Here is a 24,746-nt window from a genome sequence, read left to right as displayed (position 1 = left end):
AGTGGGAAGGAAAAGGGAGAAACAATGGCACTATTATCCGGGTGGGGGAGGGTATATGCCTCAGGGGTGGGGGTGGAGTGTACAGGAGATATTGTAGGGCTGTGACCACTCAGCAGCACCTCAGTGGCTGCCTGGAGAAGGTGTTCCTTTTTGCATTTCTCCTTCCCAGGCTCATAAGCTGAATAAAAGTACATCCCTCATGGTTTGGTGCAAACTACTCTGCCATTTCTAGGCATTGCACAGATAGCTCACTATTTAAAGAAATCACAAGTTTTTGAAGTTCTGTCCATTGCATCCTATTTTCATGGCCTCTTGTTTTCAGCCCGCAATTGCTATAATGTCGTGGTGCCATCCACTCCCATAAGAATTGTCTAGCCAAGCAGCAGTGCACTTGGCTTATTAATGCTCATGGAATATATGTGTGCTGAAACAGGGTTATTGGAAACTTCTCCATGCTATTTCATACTAAATATAGCATTCACACTTCCAGGTGAAACTATCCGGAAGCAGAGAATGTCTAAGCTTAGACACTTTAAAGAAGGTAGGCTAGCATTTGCTGACCTTTAACTTTGAATTAAATTTAGTTCCTCATTCTCATTAAAACCTAATTGCCAAATAGCACTCTACTCTGATTAATAAAGTTTTCTAATAAGCATATCACTTGTTAGCACTCTGCCGAAGTAGCTGAAATCTTGAGCAGGGCTAAAGGGAGAACTGCCAAGTGGAAATATTATATCCTATATCCGGTAAAATCAAAAGCATTCTTCTTGTTGTTAAGTCAAGTCCAGCTCTGGGGAAAAGAGAATGGACTATGATGTTATGAATGGGATATGGTCACTGCCCAGGAAGTCGGTCTAGCAGAAAACTTAGCCCTCAACCAGATGTTCCAGGTTAATTTAGAATCCAACACCCACATTTTGAAGACTGCCAGTTCATATTTTCAGGAGAAACTGGTTGGATCTAGCAAACAGGTTTAGGGACTTAGGGAAGACGGACAGGGAGGTAGGTTTCCTCAGGGTAACTGGGAAGATTTTAGTGCTTATCCATTGCCTTTGGGCTGATGTCAGAACTTCTACCCTAGTTCAACTCAAGGCTTTGATCTTCCTTAAAACATGGGTGGTATGGATGTCTATCTCTGTGAGTTAATGCTTTGTGGATGGGTTTCGATGCCAGGAGGGGAAATTGTAGAACCTATGAGCCTTGGAAATCTGGTAGGTGACTAGGTGAGGTGGAGTGGGTCTTCTCAAACAAAACCCCTCCAATCTAGCCTTGAGTTGGGATAATAATGGTACTGAAGACTGGTCTCTGATGGCCAAAAAGGAATTGTTGAGTGTGTACTGGATACAGAGTGCTGGCCTCTGTGCCAGGGTTCCAGAAGAAAATTATGAAACTTCCCTCAGAGAAACTAGAAAGCCTTTCCCTTTCCATCTGTTTTATGAACACTCACCTTGCAAACACACTCATAGTTCAACAATGGTAATTCAGGCAGATAAGGTGGATATTGTTTCCCACACTGGCGCGCTCTATACTGAAATCTTAGGGACCATAAAAATTGAATTCCTTCCTTCTGACCTCCCTAGACACAAGAACAAGAATGAGAGGCTAACATCATATGCTTTTAAAGTGGTTTTACTGAGCAAGAGTCTGACAACAAGGAAGATGTCTGTTTACTTCTGGAATGCTTTCAGCTGTAGCCATTTTATTGCTTTTGTTAAAACCTATGCCTCCAATATTTTCACTTGAGATGTTTAGATATATTCCACAACTGCACACTTCAGGGCAGCTGAACATTAAAAGAGGATTCATACAGTTGAGGTATGACTCAAATTTTGTGGGAGACGGCAGCTAGAATGGCAAAGGGAGTGAACCTATAAAAAATTCAGGAGCAATGTTGCCATACACATCCCCCACTCTGTACCAAAGAGAATATTCAGAGTGGCTGTAAAAATATACAAGCCAGACTCAGTGCCAGTGTGCATTGATCCACTCATAAAATAGTTTAGATAACTAATCATGTAATAACCTGAAGCACAGTCCTGTTGCTTAAAAGGGGGGACACGCAGCTAACGTGCAAAAGGGAACATTAGCAGAGTTCAGAACTAAGTCCTCCATCAGGACTTCTTCACGTTGAGGCTTGACACCCTGCAATTTGACCAGCGAAGGCCAGACATAGTTAGTGAATTTTGTTTGAAGTGCACCTTCACACGGCACCAACTTGGAATCCACCCACAAATAAAAAGAAATGGGAAAATACTGTGGCCCTGGACAAGCAACAGATGTTTTCATGACGCCACCAGAACACACATGGCAAAAGGTTAATATTTTGGAGGGAAAGAATGCTAATGCCGTAACCACAAAATAACATGAGACAAATGGCACGATTAGGAGATGAACTTCACAGCTAATAAATTTGATAAATGATTCCTTAGTTTTACAGGGAGATAAAAATGGCTCATGTGGGACCTAAAACCAAAACTTTACTTTCAAAGTCTTTTGCATACTGTAACTCTAATAGAAGGATAATACAAAATTCACTCATGCTAAAGGGGGAAAAAAAAAGGACTACAGGCAGATGGTCCAGTGCTGGAATAATTATGCCATGCATATAAAACATTTTCAAAGAAGTTCAAAAGATGTAGCATCAGAACTCTCCATTCCACATTCACTGCTGGGGTTTGGTGCTTGGAAAAGTCATAGGCGACTCAGAAATTCATGCATTAAGGGTAGTGATTGGAAACAAATGGAGTGAGAAGCCTACTTAACATGGTTTTTTGCTAGCAATTCTTCTAAGGAAAAAAAACTAAAAAGGAAACGTCACCATTCTACCTAAAGCATTTGTTAGAAAAATGTTAAATTAAGTCATTTGCAGTCAAAATGAACAAATTGGAGGTCTGCCTAGGTGCTCCGGTGGCTCACCCTACATGCGTTCCAATAATGTGTGGTCTGGCTAAGGAGATAGCTAATTGACTATTGTTCCTTCCATTGCTTGTCCGTTAGGATAAATCCAGCTTGTGGACACTGAACCTTTCAAAGACAAAGAACTGAATTAATTTTGTACTTCTACAGCGCTTAATAAATCTGACACTGTCTGGTGGTTTTCTTCATTTTCGACCACTTGACAGCTACTGTGATCACAAGTTTCAGAGAATCTATTTTCGTGTGTAAAATTAACAGCAATAAAACAAGCTAAATGGAATATGACCAAATCGCAGAGCTCGTCATATCATGGAATTTCAAAAAGAATCCTGGAAGCATGTTGGAAAGGATTTGTATTCTGTGCATAAATTCAAAAGGCTGCTCAGAATCAGAGGCATACATTAAATATCAAAACAAATATGATGCCACTTCATTTGCAGAAGCAAACAGTATTCCTATCACCAAGGAGCAGCCCTGTATGGTCAAGGCTCCTCACAGTAAATGCTCAGGACCTTTTCTTTCTTAGGCTGACATTTGTATTGAATCAAGTAAGTTCTTCTTCATAATTTTTCTTTTCTAATGGATTTTCCCCCCCATATCTGTTTGCAGGGGGGAAGAAAAGCAAAGGGCAGCAAAACCAGCCTTAAGTGCTTGGCAAATGATCTTCCTGAATCTGGACCTCATAAATCCTATAAAATGTTATATTTCAACAATAGGCTGCAAAAGCTTTTCTCTCTGCAATGATGAAGCCTAGCTTCAAAATTTATAGTTTCATCTCAGAAATGGACTATAAAAAGAGACCGACCTAGCTGTCTATCAACTAAGCCTGACAATAGCAAATAAGGTGTGAGCTTTCAATGTCAAATATACATTTAATATTAAAATTCTCAGATTAAACATTGCAAAGGGGTTTCCTTTGCAACACATGCTGATGGGAGTGGTGATAGATGGAGCCTGGGTTGTCATAGCAATGTCCAGACCCTGATGTGACATTTCTTTCACTAGCTACTGGGAGGGTCTTATTTTTCTAATACTGCCTATTCAAAGGGATGCTATTCTATTAGGGGTAAGGGTGAGTCAATTAAAACAAGATCCAAACAGATGTAGCTTAGTTCTCTGCTTAAAAGACCCAGGTGTGTAATCATTCATTTTTGTCAAGAGGGGTATAAAACCTGCATCCAAATTCGTCTTGATAAATCCAAATAGATGTTTTTGAGGGAAGAAACAGAGGTTGATTCCAGTAACTGTTCCTCCTGGTAATGGAACAAGGCTGCGGCAGGATGAAAATTTCTAATGGTAATTTGGAACAGACCTCAGCTTCCATAAAAATGCTTTACCTCACTAGGAAGCTAAGAAGTTCAAAGTCAAATGATAAGGTACTGTTTTTCACCCAATTAGCAAAGATTTACGGGGGGGAAAAGAGATACTATTCAATGTTGTCAGGTATGGGGTGAAATGAACTGTCTCCTATATTGCAGGTGGAAACATTGCTTCAATTTCCCTGGACAATCGTTGCCACTATGCTGTAAGCCCTTGATGCATTTCCCTTCTAGGAATCCTAAGGAAATAATCCAAGCTGTGTAGGAGGATATATGTACAAAGGTGTTTATCAGAAAGTAATTTATAACACTGGGAACTTTGAAATGTCTTGCCTACCATAAAGGAAAAGGTTATATAAATTAAGGTACCATATGCAATGATGTATAACCATTAAAAGGGATGGTTTTGGAAAGATTCAATGGCACAGGAGAAGAGCAAAATACAATGATAAAAAGGCAAGAAGCCAAAATTTATATATGCATGTCAATATTATATATATACATACATATATACATATGGCAGCAGTAGGCACAAATACAAATTATATGTTTTATATACCTGGATATACACAGAAACAAGACTGGAAATAAGCCTCTAAAATGTTAAGGAGGGTAAAGTCTAGATTGTGGGATAATTAGTGATTTGATTTTTGTTTTCTGCTTTAACTTTTTGGTTACTAAATTTAATATAAAATAGTATAGAAAACTTAGAAAAGAAGAGTATAACTTCAACAAAATATACAAGGAAGGTATATAGCACTGGAGCCAGAACTGAGTATCCTGGGGTCGAAATTTGGTATGTATTAATGGGGTATTTGGGGAAGAAGTTTTTCTTCTATCAGACTTAATTTCCTCATCTTCTTTACAAGGAAGAAAGGTAGTAGTGAAAATGCAGGAAGACCCTGTGAAAGTGCTTTTATACTCCATAAAGAAAGCTACAAATACTAGTTACTTTAAATTTAACGTGGTGAGAAAGGGAAAGAAAGCATCTCACTGGGGAACCAGGAGAGGTTGTGGATTAGGGTTGCAGAAATGTAAATTTGGTAGTGGAGGGGTCATTTAAATTTACCAAAGGGAAAAATAGTTCCCCACTCATAAGGTGCCAGATCGAATCGCAAATTTCAACCCGTATACTCAAAATGGCATGTTGGGAAATGTCTAGGAAAGCAGCATTTCAGCAAGTGCATGCCCCCTCCCGCTGCATGTTATTCCAGTCCAGTCCTACTAACCACGTAAGATACCATCAACAGTAATGAGTGAAACATGCCCTACTGTCGGGCGGCAGAAAACTAGGAGCATATAAACAATTTGGTATTGTAAAATCCTCTAATGGAGCTTAATAAGAGAGCTAACATTTAGACACAACGGGGCTGAGACAAGATGTGACAGTTGCCATAACACAGAATCTCATTACTTTGTTGGTCGTCTGACTCATAAATAGAATTTTAAGTTTGTTTGTATTTTTCATAAGTGATTCATGAAAAATTAACCTGTGATTTGAAAGGCAGAATAATGCAGTGGGTAATATGCTAAATTTATGAAAGCAGTCCTCTTTTTATTAATGAGAAGGGAGAGGTTTTAGAGGTCTGGCAGTTGAAAATTACCATGGGAACTGATTATAGTGGGAGATGGGGGGGGGTGTAGTCTATGGTGGGAAAACTAACATAGGAGACTTCATAGCCCAGAACTCTCTTTATTTTATGAGTGTCTCAAGGAGTTACTTGCATTTGTAAAAATGCCAAACTTCTGGCTCCAATGGGTATTTCAGCTCTCATTTTTGGTCATTCTTTCTTTTTAAGAGTTTTTGGTCATCAGTTGCCATTCCCTCAAATCCAAGGATTTGTCCATTTCTCTCTTCGTTCCTGTCCCTTTCTTTTCCCTCTATTCAACTTCTCATACTCTCACTTTCTCCCTCCTGAGGATCACAGAATCCCAGGACTGGAAGGGGCATCTAGAGCTCATTCTTCCCTCCATTTATTTGGCTATACTATATGTTTGAGAACTAACCAAGGTTTCAAATAGTGCTCCAAGAACCCGAGAACTGTGGGACCACTTTTTAGCATCTTGTTTTACTCCACTTGGCTTTTGCTTCTGGGAATTTTAAGCATCGAGTACGTTTTAAGGATAGAGAATTATTATTCCTTGACAATGTAATAGGTGAGGTCTCGAAAGAGACAAATGTGTATAAATCAACATAATTTATTTATCCTCTCCCCTTTATAAAAAGATTTTATTTATTTATTCATGAGAGACAGAGAGAGAGAGGCAGAAACATAGGCAGAGGGAGAAGCAGGCTCCCTGCAGGGAGCTTGATGCAGGACTCCATCCCAGGATCCCAGGATCACGCCCTGAGCCGAAGGCAGACACTCAACCACTGAGCCACCCAGGTGTCCCTAGCCTCCCTTTTATGGTACAGATTATATCATATATTATATATCATCACATACTATATCTGACACAAAATATTCATTATAAAACTCAATATGGTGGCCTGTATATACTCTAAAATCAAAACTTCACAGCTTAACAGTGGACAAAATCTAACCTGTACTATTTTGCTGATTCTTTATAAAGTGAACATCTTGGCTCTAATCTTAAGAAAATGAGGACAACTTTGAAAGGCACTAAAGAGAAAGCATGTGTGTGTGTGTGTGTGTGTGTGTGTGTGTGGCGCAAATCTAGAGAAGGGTGAGTTTTTCTTCTTACCTTTCCATGACTTCATGAGTTGAGCAGACTACTCAAATTATACAGTTTACATATCCTATGTTACTTTCAGAGAATAACAATATGCATTAATCTATTTACACCTTTCAAAAACCAGCACAGGAGAAAGAAATCTAATTCCAAGACTTTAAAAGCATTGCTGGCTAGAGGGAAGCCCAGCTAAACAAAAGAGCCCTCAGACACACTGCACGCTGACAGAGACCAACCGAGCTCTTGTTTGTTCCAAGTAAGCTGAATGACGATTCCCTTTTCCCTACAACTGTGTATCACTGGGTTAGTGATGCTTTTGTAAAGAGGGTTTGACAACAATGGAGAGTCTCCTGCCTGCTAAACAAAAAGTGACAACTCCATTTGAAAGCTGTCCCTAGATATATTTTACGTGCAGAAATTATCTGTGACAGTCCCAATCAAAATAAAGTTTCATTTCAGTTGGGACATAAATGGACAATACAGTATATGTTACCTTGAATGTTACTGTTTTGCCCAATTAATGGTTAAGGTATTTTCTAGTGAGTTTCCCATAGGTTACTATTTTTAAACTTAGAAAATAAAAACGGGTTTTCACTGATAATGCCCTTTTTGTGTAAGCTAATGCCTGTAATATAGGAAAAACAGTGTATGTAGAAACAGAGGTTGAATAGATCAATATGAAAACCTAGCTTAGGTTACATAAAATGAAATATGAAATGTAAAATAGAAAATTATAAACCATGTTTTTACCTATGGATCCACAGGTATACATGTGGGCAACCTTACTGTGCCGAATAACAAACATCAACACGGATTCACCTACAAAGACGAAACTGTAAACAACACTTCTAGTCTCTGAATTAAAGGGTATGAACAAGGATGCAACTTGCAATTTGTCAAATGTCAGACTACAAGGATCAATGCTCCCTTCTGATATCTGATACACATCATTCCTGGGCTGGAAAAATCACAACAGACTTTGTTTTAAAGAATATTTTCATGCTCACCTGCCTATTATAGGCCAGTGTGCTAAGAAATCTATTTAAGAGTTTCCCATGATTTGGTGGTAAATTCCATACCATTTTTCATACTATTTAATATAGACCCGAACATTATTTTCTCTACCTTGGCCCACAAAGGACTCTATAAACTCTCAGAAGGCAAGGCCCACAGCTGTTTGAAAACTGACTTCATCAGTTTTATAGGTATGTCTTCAATAGATTCCAGGCCAGAGCAACTAAGTGGGGAAGGGGGCAGAGACTGCCCTGGAAATACTGAGAGTGACTTGCCTATATTCCTGTATTCCACAGTCCTTGCCCTTCCTTGAAAGGTTTTGATATTATTATTGAATCAAAGAGATTCTCTTTTATCTTTTTAAAGGAACATTTCTATAAAAATAAAGTTTATAATAGTATAGTTACAAATTTTGATATTCAATTGCTGTAAGGGGAAAAAAAATCACAAAGTGTGTGTGTGTGTGTCTGTAAAATTCCACTGCCAAAAGCTTTTTACAATTTCATAACCCAGGTTCTCATTATCTAAGGAGAGGACCACCTGGATAACAGATAAAAGAGATTTCCAATGTGAGAGTTTAGGGAGCTTCACACTAATGTTCTAATTCTTGAAATCAGGGTTTAGGGTGAAGCATTCTTGCAGCAGTAAGCAGAGGGAGAAAGAGGATGGATCCGTGGCACTGTGGTTAACAAAGAAGGTAGCAAAGAGGTCTGAGATGGTCAGAGAAGCAAAGCTCAAAGGGAACTCAGGGGCCTTGTAAAACAAATGATAATGAAATTAAAGATTTATTTTTTATTTGATTGTTAGAGCTACTGTAGAGAGGAATAAGAAAGGATAGGCCACTGCTGGGAGATGCTTTGACATGATAACAGCACCAGAGAAAAGGCAGAGCAACCTGAACTCCTATTTTGCTTCCATTAAAGAATCGCAGAACCATATAATTTTGGAGCTAGAAGGAAGTGCTGAGATCACATAGACCCACCCTCCCATCTCTACAGATAGGGAAAGATGCAGAGACATTAAGTGACTCATCTGGCATCTCCAAGGGAAGGCAGAAGGGAGCCAGAAATGAAAAGGATGGTAGGAAAGGGAGAAAAATATACCATCCAAGATGCTTTAAAGGCATCCCAGTTGTCAGTACTCACAAATTATGTACGTGGTTTTGAAAGAGCTGGGAGGTGTGCCCTTAGAAGCATAGATGGTATCTCTGAGAAATTACAGACCATGAAAGATGTGTCCAGATACTTGGGGTGAGCAAATCACAGCCAATTTTTTTTTAATGGCCAAAGCAAATTCTAGAAAACTAGAGATCAATAAGTTCAGTGCTCATTTCAAGCAAAATTCTCTGGAATATAACAGTAGAGGTGACCAGAGATCAACAAGAGTCAAATATTAGGCATGGGAAGGAGAGTTACAAAAATGTAATTGCCAACAAGAGCCTTTTCTCTTGGTGGAGCAGCCGTATCAAACTGACTATAGCTTCTGAATAGTAACTACTCCTTGTGTCCTTAGGAAGTGTTTGAGGAAGAGACCAGATGGAGGAAATAGTGACTTGTGTGTCCTGGGAAGTCTTTTACCCAGGAGACCTTGGTGAGGAGGCATTTCTTGGCAGAACAGAAGTAGGATATGCCACCTCAATCCTGAGAAACAAGGGTCAGGAGAAACCTGTGGGATCACTGAAACTCAAACATCAGAGCAGATCAGAGAGGAGAGACAATCAGGGGGAGGCCGTGCTGACCAGGATGCCAGACAAGTCATATTAGCCTAGGAGGTTGGTGAGCCCAAGAGTGTGAAGGAAAGCTCCATGATCTTAAAGTCATGCAGCTAAGAGTAGAGCCACTTATATTCATTCACTTTTTCAATACATATTTACTGAATACAAGATGCTTCAGGAACTATGCTGGGATTAGAAGTAAAAATATAGTTCTTGCTTCAGGATCTCATTGAGGAAATAAACAAGTAATATCTGGGCTAAATCCTGAATAACACATAGGGCTTCACCAGGAAAATAAAAACAAAAAGCAAAACAAAACAGGTACAGAGAGAAATGGCACTATGGTCAATTAGAGCAATGATCTTGGGTCATGAAACTGAAGTTGGGGGCCTTAGAAAGTTGGGATAGGGACAAGAAGAGCATCAAACAGAGAGCTGTATTTTGAGACGTATCAGTAACAGGCAATGCATGTTGGGAGCAGAAGATCATGTTCCCTAGTTCAGCCACTATAGCACCCCAGATTGAGCCTTGTCCAGCTTAGAGCAGCATGTCAACGGAAAAGCACAATGGATCAAAAGAAGTGTGTAAGGAATGTTGAATCCCACAGCATTTCTTCACTGGGGAAATGCAGAGCACAGACATGACAACCAAGGTCACCACTGGCTACCCAAGACCCATTCCCATGGATCTTCCTGGGAAAGAGTCCACTTGTGGGGCCGAGGGAGATGGAAGCCTCAAGAAGGTTCTAAATTTCTAGCTTGAGCAAGCACCTAAACAATGGTACTCTATATTGATGTGTCACAGATACAAAATAGTAGCAATAGTAGGCAAGAAAGGCTTGTAATTAAAAATGGGTATTAATTAAGTGAAGATCAAGTCTGTCATTATAAAATTCTAGAGACATGACATCTTGAGAGGATGATCAGTTTAACAAGAATAAGAGTTAAACTCAAGGAAAAGAGAAGGTTCTGCTCTAAAGCACTTTCTTCACTATTCCTGGCTAGAATGAATATCATTGGTGGGGGGAAGGATTGTAGTTAAATGAGAATGTTACACTGCTGTAATTAGTTACCTTCTGCCTGAGTCAGCGGGTGACAAACCTTGATGCATGGGGACCACGTGTCCTGTCTGAAGGCCAGGCTCCATCCCAACTGTCTCAGGTAGAGCCTTTTAGGCTGGGCTGGATCATTGGTCTGTCTCCCTTGCAGGCAAAACAAGGACAGATCTGGGATGTGACTAGATTTGCACCTTGTCTAGCTCAGCCCATTTTGAGGTTACCTCACTACGTGGCAGCTGAGACTTAAATTGGGGTACATGTTTCTACAGACAGAAAAGGCAGGGCTGATTTGTCTGTTCCCTGGGAGAGAAAATTGTTTACATGTCTTTTTTGAAAAAAGATTTCATTTATTTATTCATGAGAGACACAAAGAGAGAGGCAGAGACACAGGCAGAGGGAGTAGCAGGCTCCATGCAGGGAGCTTGATATGGGACTGGATCCCAGGACCACAGGATCACAACCTGAGCCAAAGGCAGATGCTCAGCCACTGAGCACCAGCACCCTACATGTCTTTTTCTTACTCTAGCCCATAAACTCTGTGAAGGAAGGAAAAGTAGTTCTTACCTAGCGGCAGGTTTGAGTCTAACATGAGAAAAAGTTTTCCGCCATAGGTGCCATCCTTAAATGAAAGAGTTTTCCCATTACCCTGGACTCCCTATCTGGAAAACTTCAAAGTGAAACATCAGCCACCACTGGAAGTATGCTGAAGAGATTCTGGTATTTCATTATGGCAGCCAATAGTCACACATGGCTATTGAACACTTGAAATGCCGCTAGTCCAAATTGAGATGTGTTGTAAAGTGTAAAATACACACCAGATGTTGAAGACTTACTATGAAAAAAGAAGTATAAAACAGTTCTATAATAGCTGTTTTGAACATATGTTGAAATTATATTTTGCATATATTTGGTTAAATAAAATATATTATAAAACGAGGCTACTAAAAATTTAAAATTAAATATGTGGTTGACATTATATTTCTCTCAGAGCTGCTCTAAACTAATGTCAAGCTGTCCAACTGTCCTGACATCAGGTTGGGCTTAGTAATTCTGTTCTTGATTTGACTATTTCCTACATAGAGAAGAAAGTCTCATTAATTGAGAACATCTTCCCATTTATTATAATTCAGTGGCATTTCACATAATTAATAAATACACTGAAATGCAACTCAACCCCAAGAAAAAAATTCTTGTTTTCTCTCTCTTCACTGTTAAACATGGTTCTAATGGTGTCAACTTTTGTTGTTGTTGTTCAAAAAAGGGGATAAATAATTTAATCTAAAATACTGGCATTCAAACAAAAACATCTAAAAGGACATACTCTAGAAACTTTTGTGTTTGTTTAGGGTGCAGGTCAATGAGGATGATATGTTTGATCAGAGAAGTTGAGATAGTATTTAATTAAAATATTACCAGTCCACAAATAATACGTTATTTTAATATGACTGCCTTTAAATCAAATGATGGAATAAACAGAGCCACTGAGATTCTTAATTGAATGGGGTGTGGTGGGAACAGTGGATTACTTATTTGTAGTGATAAAGCTTTTTTTGGCAGGTTTGTAATAGCATTTGAGAAAAGAAATTCAAATTTATGCCCATTCAACTGTGGAGACAGAGTATGTTGCTAAGGTGGAAGAGGCTTCTTGGAGTGCAACAAGGGTCAAAACATGGACACTGATGCAGAGGGTAGCCTTTACAATGACAGTAAGACAAAAAGAAAGCCATATTCTCTCTTCCAGGAAACAGAACTGGAGCAAAGCCACAGAACATTCTGGCTTGTAAAGGAATGAGCTTTCTTGGGCAACTCACCAAAATGGGGAAATGACGGCTGAAACTTTAGAAGGTTTTAAAAAGATTTGCCACACATTTATTTTGCATGATATAAAAAAAACAAGACCAAATAAGCATTGCCTTCTTCTAGTCTGCACCCTAGTTGATCACAGTGTGATCCCGGGACCAGCAGGGTGACCGTCACCAGGAGCTTGTTAGAAATGCAGAACCTCAGGCCCACCTAGGCCCTCTGGAATCAAAATCTGCATTTTAACAAGATCGCCTGGTGATTTGAATGCATCAGTTTTGAAAAGCCAAGCTTTTCCTTTGTAGAAATATAGGTCTCTGTCACAGCTGCTTCCTTTCTGTCTGGAGAACCCCATGGAAGGTGACCTCCCCCTTCTTACTTACTCTGTTTAGGAAAAGAGCACCAGCGAGTTAAGGATCCTGGTTGGAGGTAGCTTCCAACCCATCGCTGGTCAATTAATGCAGCTTTTAGCTGCAATTATTGGACATCACTGCTCCCCAGATGCTTCTGGCATCTGCGAACAAGTTTTTACCCTATCCTTTCAATGGTACCAGTTTTCTCCCAGAAGTACCTGCTTTCTTTCCTTTTGCATCAATTCGATTTTCACCAGAATGGAAAATGGAAAAGCTTTGAATTATCAGCTTTTCTAAAGTGAACCGCTACTGCCTTTTTTTTTTTTTTTAAAGTAGAAGGGACTTGCCACTCAACTGCCCATAATTACAGAAAGAACTGTCATTGGTCTGGGACTATTATTCAACAGTGCTATTATCTTCCACAAGGAAAGTTTATAGAGTTGGACTTTATACACATGGGAGAAAAAAGAGTACAGACTGAAATAGAATTCTGGAGAAAGAAAACAATTTAAAAAAAATGAATACAGCAGTAAACATAGCACAGTGGTTAAGTGTCGAGGCTCTGGGTTCAGGCTACCTGGCCCATCCCTGATGACAGTGGGCCAGTCCCTCATCTTCTCTGCAACTCGGGTTCCTCATTTGTACCCCGGGGACAGTAATAGTACTACTTGGTCAACATTAAATGATATATGCAAAGCAATTAGTACAGCGTCTAGCCATAGCAAATTGTCAGTAATATTTGGTGTTGGCTATTATTACTAATAATCCTTAATTTTATTACTTATCAACATATACCATTGGGTTTTTGAGTTATATGACATTAGGCCAAACTTCAGTAAATATGTAGATGTAATTATAATAAAACAATTAAAATTACGCGGAAATTTCAAATTACTCTTTGTCTTTAGACCAGGAGGAAAATGATGTTGGATTATTAGAGATCTAACAAAACCATACCATTACAACTGTGCACGTACACAGCCTCACCATTACAAGGCACACCGGTGAACCTAGAGCAGCCCGGTGTCGACTAATTAACTTCTCAAGGCTTCCAGGGGGTCTCCTGGGTGTTCTACAAGTTCCACCAAGCCAAAGAAGGCTGGAGAAGAGGAAATAGGATTAACTTCTTGATTGGAAGGGTGATTAAACACTGGAACAGGATACCAAGGGAGGCTGTAGGATTTCCTTCTCTAGGGAACTTTTAAACAGGAGACACAACTGTCTGGCCTGCATGATGTGGGTCTTCTGCCTGGAAGCAGGGAATTGAAATGAATGAACTCAAAAAGAAAAATTACATTTTAATGTTAGTGTTTCGTTTTTTTTTTTAAAAGTAGAATTAATTTCCTTTCCAAATTATAGGAAAATACACTGCTGTCTGTCCCCCCGACCCCCAGTGAGATTCCTCACTCCCCTCCTTTACTACTCTGACTGTACTTAGTGTGGCTGTGATTTACTTGTTGACATGTCTGTGTCTCCTCCATTAGACTATATGGTCCCTAGGACCAGGTCCTGGGAGGCTAGGACACTATCATTGCATAGGCACACATGGATACCTGGTGCAGAAGAGTAGGGTGACTATTTAATTGCACAGATGGGATGGGCATTTATAAAAAAAGTCTCTGATATTCTCCTACACTCAACTATGAGGTAGGTCATTCATTCATTTATCCAGTATTTGTAAAGTTATGACAAATGAATTCCAAAAATATTTTTACAATGCCTCCTATGCACAAAGTAAATCTTTCCCCAAAGAACCCATGTGGAGAGCTGGAGGTACAAAACCCATTTTTCTACTTCCACGAGGGCTAGCAGTTGCAGACTTAAAGAAGTACCCACTACAGGCTGAAAACAATATATGGCAATTCTTTACCTCTCTTACAGAATTAGAGTAGCTTCTTAAAACCCCCACGGGTTCTACATACTCTAACTCAGAACTAAGCAACTCATAGAAAAATAAAATATGCCTGGCTACCTGGGATGAAGGTTTTAGTGAAGATCTCTCAATATAACACTTTTCTAGTCCCGTTGTCCTCCTTGGCAGCTTTTATTCCAAAGGACCATCCCTGAGGCTGCTGCCGTGGCTGCCTGGTGTGTGAGAGGGGTGGGCTTTCCTACTTCAGGAGGCCTGCTTTGTTAAAATGCTCTCTTGGTAAGCAGAAAGGCCACAATCTATCAGGATTTCAGTTCAGCATGCAAGTGACTGGCCTATAAACATAATTTTTTAACAGCTTTTCTTCAGCAACTCTGACTGTTTAATTAATCTTCAGCCATTAACCATTCATTTAAAATGCCACTTACGAAATCTTAATTTTGCACATTATCAGCTGGTTCACAAATAGCTAAACCATGAGCAGAAGCGTAATGATCTCTCTCTCCCTGTTCTTAGAGCTCACCAAGCTTATAGTCAATTTTGGCTTCTTAATTAACCATATGCATATAAGCACTTAAATTAAATGACAGGTTTTTTTTTTTTAAGAATTAATGTGCACTGAAATGTTAACATCGACATCATTCTGCTGCCTGTCGAAGGGCTGGAAAGCACTGCCTGGCCAGGCCACAACTACTCTGGATGCCCAAAGGTGATGCAGGTGTGAGAATATTCCCGTATCAGCTGAGTCGTCCTTACTGACGGCACCCTTGCAATGATATTTTGCATCCATTGTTCAAATTCTCCAACCTTTATGTTTTAAGAAAAATAAGAAATGTCATCGCCAAGACATTCTTTAGCACTGGGCATTCAGAAACAACAAATCCAGCAGCACATCCTTTTTCAGTGGTTGACCCCAATTACGTGAGTCAGTTCAAACCAAATAAGAGGTCAGGGAGGGACATTCAGGGCAAAAAAATAATTGTCAGCTGATGCTGAAATGACTTTTTCTCTGAGTAGGCCTCTGATTATTAGAGCCCACAGAGAAATTACTTGCAATTTTACAGGTGTCAGCCAGGGTCAAGGTCCAAGTTAAAAACTGGGTGCAGAATTGTTCAGGATGGTTCATCATGGCACATGGAAGGCTTTCACCCATGATCTAGTGCTTGGGTCATATTTGAGATTTGATGGCTAGCCCCCGTCAAAACCACCTCCAAACTTCAGGGACTAGACTCTGAGTCTGTAATTGATTTGACTGGTGGTAGTAATAGACATTATATTTTGGAGAATTATAGTAATCCTGGGCATTTTTCTTTTTCTAGTATCCAAATAGAGAGATCCCAAGGATAGGCATAAATGAGGAATCACAAATGAAAATTATGTTGCATCATCTATTAAAACTCCATGCTCCTGGAATGAGGAAAATTGTTAGAGTGTTCATTAAAAATGTTTTACAACACTGTGGGAGTGAAAATGGGAAAAATAGCAGACCGTTTTCTGAATCACAATGTGAATTGAGGTACAACACCTCTGAATTCATTAAACACGTAGGGTAGGTGACACATGGTGGTTATGAGCCTCGTTTTACTTATATCATACCTGTGCAAATTGCTGAAGCGTTTTGACTGAGAATTCATGTGCAGGTGTCAAAAAAAAAAACAACTAAACAAACATTGACTGTAATTAGAAACAGAAATGTACTGATTGACGAAAGAACTAAGAACCAAACATGCGCATAAACAATTTGAGTTTCAGCAAACTTGGCATTTTGTAATCCTGTTAGCAATTCAGTTTTTAATCCAAGTAAGTACTTAAAATACAAGCATATCTTGACTCTGCAATTTCTGAGGCTGGATTCCAAGAGAATAACAATTTATCCTCCTAGAAGACCTTTCAGGCTGAAAGGAATTATCAGAGCTTTCCAAAAACTAATGTATAAAATCCACTAAGCTACATCGATTTTGTGATTCCTTCACTGATCATCAATTCATTTAATAAACATGTATTGGGTACCTACTATGTGCTAAATATTGGGAATGCAGTTCTTAAGTCAGTCTTGCTAACAAAAAGGTACAGTCCAATTAGGCAAATGTAGCAGTCACTCACAGAGTTTAGTTTTGATTTTAGTATGTTCCTTTCAAAAACTCCCTGAACATTTTTCTTTGTGTTAAGGAACTAAAGGCAACCGTCAAATTATGGAAAGAAGGAAGACACCTTAACCTAGTGCCTTAACCTGGTATGGAAGCCAGCAGCATCAGTGCCACAGGCAGCTTGTTAGACACATAAATTTTAGGGTTCCATTTCAGACCTACTAAGTCAGGAGCTCTGTGATTTAACAAGACTTCCAGATGATTCTGCAAGCTCATGTTTGAGAATTATTACCTTGGATGCTTAAAAGTTTATCTTTAACCGCAGAAGCATACATATATCAGATTAATAAGGCATCTCATAGTCCTGAGAGTAAGTGATGGGTGGGAAATGGGTTAGGTCTTTGGGAGTTAGGATGCATGTTCCTGAATAGGCTGAAAGTGATGGGTGCCTTGACATGTGATGAAGAAAATGGGAACCTGCATTGTGACCTGCACTAGGACATACATACCTCTTGGTCCAATGAAGGAAAGGTGCCATGCTGACTGATTAACTCACCCGATTACTAAGCCTCTTTGTTCTCTACCTGGTGTCCATAAGAGAAACTTCTTTCACTTCTTCACATATGCCAAGCTCCTTTTCACATCAGGATTTTCTCCCCATGCTGCTCTTTTGTCTGAAATGCCTTTCATTCCCCTTTCACCACCAAACTACTCTTAACTACTCATTCTTCTTGTCTCAACTTAAATGTCACTTTCTCATTTAATCCTTCCTTGATCCTTCACAATGTCAAATATGTTTATAGCACACTGTGCCTCTCCTTAGTAGTACTTATAATTAAGTATTTAATATTTGTCTCTTCTAGTAGATCTTAACTTCCATGACAGTAAGGACTTTGTCCAAATTTCACTCAACAAATATTTGTTGAATGAATGGGGATTTTTTTTCTTAGAAACTGTTTATTTTCCATCAGTCTTATTTCCATTTTGTTTGTCTTTGTGGAAGAGAAACTTAAGACCACTCAGTGGCTGTTCCTAGCCATTCACAGTAGCCTGAGCAGTGGGAGCTACAGACCAGGCTTCAGTGGCAGACTGAATGCTCTAGTGCTCTAGTCTTCAGTAGGAAACTACTGAATAGGCACAGAGAGCACCTGCATGCCTTCAGACCAGTCTGCGACTTTAAGTTGAGTGAACTCAGGAGCTGGAGCAGTCCATTCACCCTGAAATTCCTCCTTGGTCATGGCCATTTCAGTAGTGGCCTGATCTTCCTCTCCAATCTCTTCAGGATCTCTGTAGAACTAGAGATCAGACATGGCCTCCCATGGGTGTTCACAGGAAATGGTGCCATGCATGCGTAGAACTTCCCAGGCCATCATCCACCACACCAGACTCACTGAGTGAGCTCCCCTGTTGCAGGAGATGGCAATGTCCACATGGTGCAGGGGAGAGTCTATTACACAGAGCAATGATAGGTTTAACATAAGATGCCTCTGTAAGAGCTGGTGATCAGCCCTGGGAATAGTAACCACCAGAAGTCTCAGCTCCCAGAAGGCTGCCTGGATCTGGTTAGTGAAGTTTCCAGGAAAGAAGGAGACAACAATACGAGTGGCTCTGGAAGCAGCAGTGAACTTTGGCATAGCTCACTGGCCAGTATTCCTGGCCAGGGAATGAATGATATGGCATCGACATGAGCTGAGCTGATGGCAACAACAGCATCAGCTGCCAGCAGAAGTTTCTCCCAGGTTCCCTTCTTATTTATTTATTTATTTATTTATTTATTTATTTATTTATTATTTAATAAAAATATTTTATTTATTCACTCATGAGAGACAGAGAGAGACAGAGAGACAGAGAGAGGCAGAAACACAGAGGAGAAGCAGGCTCCATTCAGGGAGCCCGATGTGGGACTTGATCCCGGGTCTCCAGGATCATGTCCTGAGCCGAAGACAGGCACTAAACTGCTGAGCCACCCAGGGATCCCCTCTCTTCAGATTTATGATGTAGACTCTTCCTTTTGTATATGTACTGTTCCATTTGGAAGTCAATGTTGGTGCCTCCTAAGTGGGTTCCTGCTGCAAGGAATTTGAGGACATCCTCTTCCTTCATTTGCAGGGTGTCAAGGGCTCTGGACATTTTGAAAGTTTCCCTTTAAGTTATGATGGGAATGCAAAACCATGTGATAGGGCCCCCTCCCCAGGTTGAATGAGGATCTATTAAGAAGTAAATTTTATGGAACTCACATGAGTGTTAAAGAACCCTGTTTCCTAAGCCCTGGCCTGGAGCTAAACAGGTTCAGGACATATCATCAATGGTTCCTGTAATCCCTTTTTCTTATATTTTTAGATATCTCTATTCTCTACTTCTTCACCTGACTGATGTAGTGAAAGAGAAGGCATCTTAACAAACAGTGGTAGAAAAATGAGGGAAAAACATGACTAAAATGAGCACTCAATACAAGGCCACTGTGCTACAGGTTTGACATGCATCAACTCTTTACATGTCCAAAAATCCTATGAGATATGGTATCATTTTCACCCTAGAGGTGAAGAGAGGCTCAAAGATGTTACATACTATGGCCAAGGACCACTGAGTGGTCGAATTAAGATTCACACTTAGGAACTTCAAATTCTATGCTTTGAAAACACTTGAAAACACTTAGATAATAATCTCAAGAGAAGTAATAGACATTTAAACATTGCTCAAGAGGCAACACTATATATATATATATATATATATATATATATATATATATATATATCTTAATACTGAGGATATATTAAGTGTCCAATGAATACTATGTTAAGGTACCATCACTTTCATCATCCTTAGTCTTGAAAATCATCCTAAATATTATGCTTCTAGAGCCTAAAGCTCATACCTGAACAGATGCTGGACATACTTTATTTGATATAGGAAAGTTTGGAGAAATTCTCCCACAGAAAAAAAAAAATGACCCAAAAGGAAGTTTATGAACCGAGCCTCTTCAAAACTGCACATAGACTCAAATGACCTGAAAATTATGACTGAAGTCTACTGCTTTACATTTCTTGTTTTCCAGTGAGTTAGTTTTGAGACTTGGAAATCATATACACTTGTGAAAGCTGTTTTCCAGACTTGAAACTGGAATTATGCACATATGAGCCTTTTGAAACTGTAATACCCCAAATTTCTAAAATACTTAGATCTAGTTCTGTTTCTTTTTCTTGGCATTTCTTAGTTTTCATGCATATAAGTACCCAGATAAACCAGTTTTCAAGATACTTGCCAGCTTTCACCAACACTGGCCTCACTGCCTGAAGAAAAAGGCAGGAAGAAAGCGGCAGCAAGTAGAAGCTGTGATAGAAGTGGAGCACCATAAGATTAGCTATTCTTTATGGAACAACACTGAGACATGAACTATGAGAGAAAACAAATCTGTCCTCCCTCTTGTTCACCAAAATGGTGAGGATGGCCTCCAGTGTCTCTGAGTGAGAGCATGGTAGAGAGAGATAACTTCTGGAAATGATACTGATGTAAAGGTTCATGAGACCAATGCTCAAGAGCATAGAGTGATTGCTGTACTGTGGGGCATCAAAAAGAAAGACCAACATGAAAACAACTGAATGCTAATGACCAATCTCTTCAATACCTTCTCCAAAATCAGTATGTATTTAAATTCAAATCTAAAATCATTTAGAGTGCCTACTATGAGTACCTACTATGTATTAGGTCCTTTACATATGGCTTTCATATGTATTTGTTCTTTTAGCCCATTAATAACAAAGCGTATTAACTATAAATTTACATTATTATGATATTAACACTTAGCATTAAAAATGGATAAGGGAGTTTCATTTTTGGTAATGGTGGAAGACTTTGCTGCATTCTCACTTTTGTGAGAAGAACTGGAATAACTGGACAGACATGGAAAAAAAAATTAAAAACCTGCTTGAAAGCTTTAGTGAGTTAAAGGAGCCAGAACCTGAGGGAACAAGAATGATTCTGAAAAAGTAGATAAGTAGATTGAATGAGCCTAATATTCTGTGGCACTTTTCCCTGCAAGTCTTTTACTAATTCGTAAGTGGTACAGATTCAGATGCTAAATAAAATGAGCAGAGCTTAAAGGCTAAGAGACTTGGAGACTGAGAAGAGATTTTGACATTCTCATAGGATTGGCAAGATAGAAATTAGAGTCCATGGTCTGCTAACAAAGAAGAGTCTAGTAAACAATTCAGATGTACGGTTAGGAATATAGAAAAGCTATACCCAGGAGTCAAGATAAATAGACTACAAATAGACTATCCCTTACAACAACTGAAACCCAGCTTCCAGTCATCTAAATCTAAGACTAGAATAAATCAATATGACCCTAATTTGCCTGTCAAAAAGCAAAGTAAACCCTCTCTGGAAAAAGATAACATCAGCCTGAGATTATTTCTACAATTTTTAAGCACTAAGTCTAGCATTCAATCAATGCATACCAGGAGATAGGACCAAAGGCTTAAAAACAAGGTGGAAAATCAAATCATGTAAATAGACTCAAAGCTAATCCAGATATTTACATTATTATATATGGTTCTCAAAATAACTATAATTAAATATGTTCAAGAAAAAGATGACAAGATGGAGAATTTAATCACAGAAGTATAATCTCAGGGTAAATCAAATGGACACACTAAAACTGAAAATCACCATAACTAAAGTTAAGAGCTCAATAAATGGGTTTAATAGAAGATGACACAGCTAAAGGAAAAATTAATACATCGGAAGACAAAGCATTTAAAAATAATCAAACGATCACAGCTTAAAAAAAAAAGCACAGAACCAAGAAACATGTACCTGTACAAAAAGATCTAATATTTTTGCATTATTAGAGTACCAAAAAAAGAGAATGGTACAAAACAAAATGTGAAGAGATATTGTCTGAGAATTTTCCAAAATTGATGAAAAACAGATTTAAGAAGGTCTACAAACCCTTACCCAATTTATTTAGATAAGTATTTTGATATTTATTTTGATAAATAAAAATTATTTTATTTATTCATGAGAGATACACTGAGAGAGGTAGAGACATAGGCAGAGGGAGAGGCAGACTCCCTGTTGGGAGCCTGATGTGGAACTCAACTCCAGGATCCCGGGATCACGACCTGAGCTGAAGGCAGATGCTCAACCACTGAGCTACCTAGGTGCCCACTTACTCAGTTTTAAATACAGCAACACATATGCACATGCACACACATAGGTACATTGTAGTGAAACTGTTGAAAAGCAAAGACATAGAAAAGTTTAAAGCAATTGAAGACAAACAGATACATTTTCTTCAAGGGAATAACTGACAATGGACTTTGGAGAAAACACTGAAAGCCAGAAAACAACGGTATTATATTTTTTAAATATTAAAAGAAGAAAAAGATCTGATAACTACATACCCAGAGAAAATATCCTCAAAAAAAGGATAAAATTATAAAAAATAAAAACAGAGGATTTGCTACAATAAATACTAGGGAGGGATCCCTGGGTGGCGCAGCGGTTTGGCGCCTGCCTTTGGCCCAGGGCGCGATCCTGGAGACCCGGGATTGAATCCCACGTCGGGCTCCAGGTGCATGGAGCTTGCTTCTCCCTCTGCCTGTGTCTCTGCCTCTCTCTCTCTCTCTCTATGACTATCATAAATAAGTAAAAAAATTAAAAAAAATAAATACTAGGGAAATTATAAAAGGTAAATGAGTAATATTCCAGATAGAAGCAAAACATTCAGGAAGAAATAAAGAACAACAGAAACAGTTAAAATAAACAGTGGGTGCTTGGGTGGCTCACCTCAGTAGGTTGAGCATTTGCCTTGGTTCAGATCATGATCTCAGGGTTGTGAGACTGAGCCCTATGTCATGCTCCACAGTCAGCTTGGACTCTTCTTGAGATTCTTTCCTTCCCCCTGTTTCTGCCCCTCCCTTCCTCTGCTCTCTCTTTTTCTCAAATAAATAAATAAAATCTTAAAAAAAACCCAACTAGTTACCATATAGAATAATAATTACATCGTGCTTTCAGCTCAAAGCATATGTATACTTAAAATACATGAAAACATAGCCTAAAAAGCAGGAGGGATTAAATGTAGTTAAAGTATTCCAAATTCTATGCATTGTTTAGGAAATGACAAAAGTACTAATTTATTTTGAAATACAATAAATCAAGAATGTATATTATAATCCTTTGAGTAATAAAGGTACTAAAAGGAGAGGAGAAAGCATAACATTCATTCACAGAGGTAAAAAAAATGAATCATACAAAATTATTTTTTTTAAAGATTTTATTTATTTATGCATGAGAGACATAGAGAGAGAGAGGAACAGGCAAAGGGAGAAGTAGGCTCCATGCAGGGAGCCCGACATGGGACCCGATCCCGGGTCTCCAGGATCCCACCCTGGGCTGAAGGCGGCGCTAAACCACTGAGACACTGGGGCTGACCCAAAATTCTTGGTTAATAGACTTTAAAAAGAAGGGAGGAGAGAAAAATAAACATAGAATGGGTGGAAAAGTAGAAAGTGGAGAACAAGAGGTTTAAACCACAGTATATCTGCAGTACCATTAAGTGTAAACAGACTAAATTACTACAATTAAAATACAGATTGTCTGACTGGATATGAAAACAAACCAAAATCTAATTATGTGCTTCTTAAAAAGACACTTTAAATATAAGGATCCAGAAAATATTGAAAGTGAAGAGAAGAAAAATATATACTAAGCAAAAATTAAGCAAAAGAAAGATGCTATGCTATATCTAGATCAATATCAGAGTTAACTTTGAAGCTATAGTCATTACTAGGAATAAAGTATGATGAATTATGATCATAAAAGGGTCAATCCTATAGGAACTCATGACATTCCCAAATTTTTGTAAACCTGATAACAAGCTTCAAAATGTAGAAAGCCAAAATGACAAGACTAAAAGGAAAAATGAATAAATCCACATTTGTAGGAAGCTATTTTAACTTTAACCAAAATGGGATAAAACTAGAAAGCAGCAGAAAGATAATTGGAAAGTCTCTCATCATTTGGAGATGAAACAACACACTTCTATATAATGTATGGATCAAACAAGTTCCAAGGAAAATTAAAAACAAACAAACATTGAACTGAATGAAATGCAAGCACAACATATCAAAATATATAGGATGCTTCCATAGACATGTTTCCATTAGAAAAAAGGAAAGTCCCAAATACAAAATTTAAACTCCACTTTAAGAAACTAAAAAAAAGAGGAGGGAGGGAACCCAACAAAGCAAGCAGAAAAATAGAAATGATAAAGAACAGAAATCAATAAAATTAGAAACAGAAATATAATAGAGAAAATTAATAAAACAAAATAGCTGATCAATAAAATTTGAAAAGATCAATAAAATTGAAAAAGATCAATAAAATTGACAAAGCTCCAGTAAGACCAACAAAGTAAAAAGAAGGGACAAATTACAAATATCGGGAATGAAACAGAGGATAATATTACAACAGATTCTGCAATTCAATAAGAGAACATCCTATCAAGAGGACAATAAAGAAATGCTATGAACAACTCCACACATAAATTTGACAACTTAAATAGACCAATTCTTACCAAAGTGAAAGCTACTACAATTCACACAATATGGGATAATTGGAATAGTCTTCTAATTATTAAGGACATCAAATTTATAATAAAAAACCTCCCAAAAAAGAAATCTCTAAACCTAGATTATTTCTCTGGAGAATTTTACCACATGTTTAAAAAGGCAATAACACCAGCTATATACAATTTTTTCCAGAAAAAGAGGTAAGACTTCCCTTCCCATTCAATAAAACCAGTGAACCCTGGTACCAAACCCAATAAGAATACAAAACAAAAGAAAACAAAATGAAACTACTGACCAATATCTCTCATGAATGTAGTTGAAAAATTTTTATCAAAATATTAACAAATG

General features: G+C 38.5%; 1 protein-coding gene and 1 pseudogene across 3 annotated transcripts in view; both read right to left on the bottom strand.

The window, feature by feature from the left end:
• PARD3B (par-3 family cell polarity regulator beta) overlaps positions 1–24,746 on the bottom strand; it is a 991,638-nt gene that overhangs the window by 121,662 nt on the left and 845,230 nt on the right. The window lies entirely within an intron of this gene.
• LOC129522893 (40S ribosomal protein SA-like) lies at positions 17,834–18,954 on the bottom strand (annotated as a pseudogene).

The sequence above is a fragment of the Nyctereutes procyonoides genome, unplaced genomic scaffold (assembly GCF_905146905.1).
Source record: "Nyctereutes procyonoides isolate TBG_1078 unplaced genomic scaffold, NYPRO_anot_genome, whole genome shotgun sequence".
In the NCBI taxonomy this organism is placed as follows: Eukaryota; Metazoa; Chordata; class Mammalia; order Carnivora; family Canidae; genus Nyctereutes; species Nyctereutes procyonoides.
The sequence above is the reverse complement of the archived record's forward strand: the minus strand, read 5'-3'. Positions and strand labels throughout refer to the sequence as shown.